We start from the raw sequence: 7,008 nt of genomic DNA, 5'->3' as shown, positions 1-7,008 counted from the left end.
GCTTTGTCTAGTACATTTACTGATTCAGAAGTAAACTATGTCTTAAAGATGCAGTGTATGATCCTGAAGCCTTATGTTAAAGCGGGGCACTGTGACTAGTCCCTATAAAAACTAATGTTCTGCCTAAAGAAGTTGGAGACCATTTTTAGTCAGGTGATTAAATACTGTTTGCAAGACACTTGCATTTATAAAGAGCCTTAATTGGAAAATCCTCCTAATAACCTTGTGAGAAAAATAAGGTATCTCCATTTTACAGAAAGGAAAACTGGTGGGGAGATGCTGAACATGTTGCACAAGCCCACACAGGACCTCGGTAAGTGCTTAAGAAATCCTAGCTCCTTGAACTTTTTTTCAGGCAATCAGAAGCTCCCTTTCCTCTCTCTTGTAAAGTGTTATTAATGCTGTCCTGGATGGTTCATGGAGTGGCTCTGACCTTAGCTTGCCTCAAAGACGTAAAACTCCGTGGTGTCACGGATGCCTTCATTCCCATGTGACATACATGGCTAAAGCTCTTTCACCTGAATCCAAAGTGGATATGGTCATGCCCGTACTCAATATCATGTGTTGGATGTTGGCTTTCCCAAGGCTCAATTTGAGCTGTCAGTCTGAGCAAATGAGTCATGTTGTGCAATAGAGTTATAACACTGATGGTGTTCGTGCGGCTGAGCTCAAGATAAATATCTGGGAAGAAAGCTGCCATATGATGACAGCTCTGGGCATACCTGCTTTGTGACAAAAGGTGCTTCTTCATTAGCATTTCACTTTGGCCCAGGAGTGCACTTTTGAAGTGAATCCTCCAAATGACCCTGCTTACCCTGCCCCACAATGAGAGGCAGTCTTGGAGCACGCAAACTGAATTCTTTTGCGTGAAATTAAACCAGATGACGTGGTCTGGGAGCTTCAGTAGCTAATGGGAACTCAGTCCACAGGAGCATGCTAGAGCTAGTCGGAGTAAACCTCTGACATGTAGTGACCTGGGGCCAGTCCCTGCTCTTCAGTGCACAGTGTAGACATATCTTTATTTGCCTGTTAAGTGAAGCGGGGTTCCTATCCAAGAAGCTATGAGAAGCTCAGGTAGTATGGCAGGGGGGATATGTGAAATAGCCTGAAAAACCTGCGTAAGAAAATGCACTGGTTTATGTATAACCCCATCGGTTTATCTACAATAGAAATATTTCCATTTAGTTTAAATTCTGTGTGAGTGAGGTTCCATAGGGGAATATAACAGAGTTCGGAAACATTTTGCTAAGAAGCACTACCAGTGCAAACCTCTAAAGGGTAACACTCTGTACATGGCTACAATACCATATTCTGTTTAAACTTGTTCATCATTGTCTTCTTGCATGACAGCCTTGGCATTTAAAATATGTTAGGGGTGACACAATACTTTCGCCTGGTGCAAACATATATCACTGGAAGGATGTTCTCATAAACAAAGTGCTGCAGGCTATGATCTTATCATTCTCCTCTTCCTTCTTCTCAGTTCAGTTCAATGACAAACACGTATTTCTCTTCTTTGCTCCAGTTTCTGGTCTAGAGAAGCCTGGTGTTGGAGTAACAGGTGATGTCGCAAATCAGGAATGACAAGCATTGGTGGTGGCAAGCAACGGAGGGGGCAGCAAGCATGTAACATATTTTATAATGCTTTGGCTGGTGCACGAACTCTACACAGTGCTGCGATGTTATAGCATGAGCAAAAGTTTACTCACGTGCATGCCTGCACACGCACCTTTTTTTTGAGAAAGACATAAAGCAAATTAGAGTGTTCACATGTAATTAGCTGACTATTAGTGTGGTTCAGCCAAGGCGATAGGCAGACAGTAAACTTTGAGATAGCTCACAGATAAAAGGACTGAGGGTGTTCTGGAGAAAGCTGGAGTTCAGAAGAGAAATTCCTGACAAATTGAGCAAGCATCTAAGGATGTTCTTGCCCTACACCATTAGCACGGCACAGTGTAGCTACACAGGCTTCCCTCTCCCCCCTACAAAGCTTAACCTTTCCTCGCATCCAGGGCTCTTTCTCCTTGGATAGCCCACTTCTAAATTATTTAGGAATTAATCTTAATTTTCTGTTTAAACACATTTGTCTGAACTAAAACTGTGTGAAATTCCCTGCTCATGCTTCCTGCCCTCCTTCTTGTAGCAGCTTATGAAACAGGGACTATAACCCCTGTGGAGGCTGGAATACCTCCAGTTATTTATCTGAGTGTACGTGACCAGGTCTAGTAAAAACATTATCAGTTACCATATGTAAGCATCACACTTGGAAAGAAACCCAAAGTGTGTCCAAGTTCAAGCCTCTGCAACTTCTATGAAAACGTGGATATTTTACTAAATCTTTGTGCTAAATGAAAATGTCATTATATATTTCTCTCATTTTATAGCTGTCAGGGAAGTGGTTTTTTCTGTTCTTTGGGAGTTTTCAAGATTTCACATTTTTTCAACTAATTCTCTGGCTAACCAATAAGCTGCTGAAAAAAATAAAAAAATCAGACTGAGTCATTTGCTTCAGTAATTTCAAACTATTTCATTTTTTGTTTTCACTAATAAATTAAAAATTAAAACCAAAACATTTCAAAGCAAATAAATGTTCATTTAGAAAAATATCTATCGGGACACTTGCAATGCTTTTGAAACGTCTTTAACATCTTTTTTTCAGTTGAGAAGCCTCATGAAAACCACATTGTTCCCTTTTTGCCTGTTTGGCATTTTCCAATACAAAGTTTTCATGGAAAAAGCTAGACATAATCCACTTTTATCATCAATTCAGTATCTCGGGGTGTCTTGTTTGGGATGGCTTCTGAGGAGAAATAATTGAGAACTTCATGGTCTGAGCTGATCCAGCACTGAAAATTTCAAATACTCCTGAAATTATCTATACTTCTGAGTATCCATTCATGTAAAAGCTTACATTTCTCAAGGCCTGTATACCTATGGCCTCTTGTCCCTTCCATTACTCTCAAATAGGACTCATCTAAAGTGTTCCTGTTGAAGTAAAAAATTTTCATAGGTTTTGCACAACTTGTGCACTATTTCTTTGCCAGTGTGTAAACTCCGTAGCAAGTCTGTTAGGACTCCATCCTGCAAGGAAAATGTATACTTGAGATATCAGAGGAAATTTTCTTTTCTGTCATGCCAGACACAGAATTCACCAAACAGGCAGAAGAACTAGCACTGTTGGAGTGGGTAAAGACACATTCACCAAAGAACATGCTATTTTTTGCAGACAAGGAATCAGTTCTCAGCATACAATTAGCAACATTCAGTAAATTGTAATTCTTTAACCCCCAAAGAAAATTACCACTTCTAGTTTTACTGCTCATTTGTTCAAGGCTTATGTAAGCATTTGTCATGAACAAAAGTTGGAGTAAATTCTCTACAGAAGAAATATTGAATCAAGAGTGGAAGACTGTGTTGATGTCTCGGTTCATCTTGAAGAAGGGAACCTTCTGCTGTAGATCTCAAGTGATGCTCAAGGGGAAGAACAGCACGTACGAGGAGGAAAGCCAGCATGCCGGTGGCCAAGAGCCTACCACTAGAGATAAAGTCTGGGGATCACGTCAAGGTAAGGGCCCTCACAAGCCACTCAGCAAATGCTTTCTTTGCAACTCTTGCTGCCTTCCTTCCCAAGGCCCATTCTGTTTGTTTTCCTCATCCCGCTCTGCAGAATGACAAGAAAACCTGAGGTTTTTCACAGGTTTCTGGAGAGAGGAGCGAGCTTTCAAACAACAATTTGTCTTGCCTAGAAGTAGCTGTGCTGGGTTAGACCAAAGGTCCAGCTAACCCCTAGCAGTTACACAGACAAATGTCAGAAGTCAAACACAAAGTAGTTCTGCTCCTGATGTATTTTCCTTGTTCCTATCACTCGGTGCATTTCAGAGTCTGACAGTAGAAGTTGCATAAAACAAGAATGTTTAATGTTATCAAAGGAACTATCTTACATGAATTTCTAGTCCTTTTTTGATCTGGTTATATTTTGGGTATTCTGTGGCAGAAAGTCCCGCAATTTAATTGTGCTGCATAACAAATAGAAAATTTGTTCACTTTAAACCTCTTTTGCTCCATGTACTAACATAGTGGATAAGTATTCCCCTCTTCAGAAGATTCTTCGTAACTTTTGTCATTTTATAAACCTCAGCCACCATTTATCAGAGTTCTAAATTTATCTAGTTTTTCCTCACATGGAAACAGATACATACAACTACCCACAAGACAACCACTATCAAACCCAACTGTTGTTTCTGAGACTGAAACTCTTCCAAAAAATTAATTTATTTAAAATAATCCTAACGGTGCAAATATCCGAAGATCAGGCAGATCTATAAAACCTGCCCGCAGCAAAATCATGCAATTAGAATCATGCTCATAAGTGTTGGAGTCTTAAAACATTAATAGATCATTTTAATGGAAGGAGTTATTAAAATTGTATTTGATTTGCATTATTACAACACTGAATGCATTATGGAAAACTGAGTTCATGAGAGAAGTACAGCACAAAACAGAGTCTTATTATCTGAGTTGGAACTTTAAAACAGACCATGCTTTACAGTTCTGCCTGAATTTTCTTTAGTTTTATTTCTCTTCTAAATTGATAAGAACTCCTGCTTTTATATTAGAAATAAAAAATGAGGAGGAGGATAAGAATATATCTGGAGATTGAAATAAAGCCTCAGAAAAGTCATTTGAGGAGCAAAAAATCCTTCCCAACATTAAGTAATTTTTATCATATATGAGATGTGTTGTTCTGATCATAACCACTATCAAAAGTCCCATGAATTGCAGGGTTTCTGTAGATGATTTAGGAAAAAGTTGCCCCAAATGTGGAAGCAATTATAAAGAAATTCATGACTCATTAGTAAGCATTCTTTGTTTTATTTCTGTTACAAGTAGATTGTAATTTCTGGATCTCTATCTGACATCTCTTCTATTGGGCACTTACCCGCCCTGATGTGTTTATAAAATTCCCCATTTCATCAGTGGGACATCACCAGCAAATCTGATGTACAAACGTCTTAATCCAGTAGAAAGCAGAGTTTGTTGGAGTTAATGGAATCATTTCCATCATCTCTAACAGACTTAGGAATAAACCTGCAAGGGTTAAAAAATATATATATAACCATAATCACAAAGTGGAGGAAGGAATACAGTGAATTTGCTCTGCAACTGAGATATTTTTAGTTTTGTATTCTTTAGAATCCCTGTAAAGGTACGTCCCTCGTGCACAGTTGTCAAAAATAGTGTTTAGGCATTTAGACTTGAGTTGATTTAAGCCAGTACAGCAGTGTGCTCTAAATTTTTCAGGGCAGTGCAAATGTGCAAAAATGGTATCTTCATGCTCAAAAGCTCCCTATCGTTTAGAAGAACTGTCCCAATAAATTAAACAAAGGAGGGTATTTCTATTAAAAATAGAAAGTGTCCTGTAGAAAAAATATTCTCTATCTTTTGAACTTAAAATATGGTTTAAAATTCAATGATCAGACCCTTAGCAGGTGTAAATCATCACAGAAATGATGCTGTAACACTTTGCATGATATTACCAAATTGTCTTGCTGGTAATTAATAATATCCTCGATGGAATAAGGACCAATGACAAGAGAAAGTATAAGTTGATATTTTCTCAGCACACAAAAGTGGTAGACAGAAATATTCATGTGCATAATCTTACACCTTGCCTACAAGATACCCAGTGGGCTAAAGTAATAGCATACAGAATTATCTTGGAAAAGGCAATTCTCAACAGAAACTAAAAAAACCTTATGAGTTGTCTGTAAGTTTCTCATAATTATGCATGGCAAAAATTAGAATCAAACTGACAGGCATGCACTTAGAAAATGTTTCTTTAAACTTTCTTTAAAAATCCAGAGCATATTATACTCAAATATTTTTTAAGCCAAATTTTTCTGTCTTTCATCCCAAGAAAATCAGTATCTCTTATTTTTCCTCATCTCTTTTCATGGGTTTATTATGTCTATATTCTACAGCCCAGGGAAACATACGTAATTTCTATAACTTGGGAAGGTAATGAAGTCAGTCTGATGAAACATGACCAACTTTTGCTCTGAATTTCTGGTGTAAGTTTCAGAGGAAAAGGACACTTCTTAATTCAATAGCCGCTTCCATGAAGAGCCATACAACCCACACTGTCTGCTACGGCATGGTTTCTTTAACTTACCAGCATAATGAGTCTTTTCCAGAATCAAACTTTTCTTTGAAAAGCAAGTGCTTCCCTTTCTCAGTATGAAAAGTGCATCTCCTCCGATCCTTGTGAAAATTATTTAACAGCTTTCTTCAGGAGATGTCCGTTTTGAGCAGCATAGTCTCAGGATTGGGATCTCAGATGTTCATGAAACCTACTCTGACCTATGTGTTCTGCACATGGCTTTCCCAGTATGCTATGGGTTTTTGAAATCATTTGGTTTTAATTCAAATTAAGTCACTGTCAGGATGGTAGGTCTAAATTCCATTTAACGAAACATACAGCTGATGACCAATTCCCTGTTTTCTCATTTTGGATATTAAGATCAATTTTGGTTCCACTATCCCAAAAAAACTTTAGAAATAGTCAACTGAGGGTGCATAGTGGTGAATGATGCTTGGATGCATGTGTTTAAAATGTCCTATAAGTCCAGAATAACCAGAATCATGATGTCATAACCACATGACATTAAAAGGCCAAATATTTACCATACATGAAGACAAAAAAATAGTCTGTATAGATTAGTAGTGGGAATATTTATTGCAGATACTGAAGGATATTTTAGATTAGCAGAAATCAAGAAAGAATTAGGCATATATATATGATTAGTCTTTGATCACATGTAAAATGTAGAAGGCAGAAAATACTGTGTACTAGATGTCACTGAGCAAGAACCATTATCTAGGCATCAAGTGGAAACACATAACAATCGGAAGACTTTTTCTGAGGTATGAAAAAAAAAATCCACTAACAGCAGGATGTAGAAATACTTGGACACTTCTCTTGAAGCCCTCAAAACCAAATCTGGATGC

Source organism: Pygoscelis adeliae, unplaced genomic scaffold (assembly GCF_000699105.1).
Source record: "Pygoscelis adeliae isolate BGI_AS28 unplaced genomic scaffold, ASM69910v1 Scaffold21, whole genome shotgun sequence".
Taxonomy (NCBI): Eukaryota; Metazoa; Chordata; class Aves; order Sphenisciformes; family Spheniscidae; genus Pygoscelis; species Pygoscelis adeliae.
Note: the sequence above shows the minus strand (reverse complement) of the source record.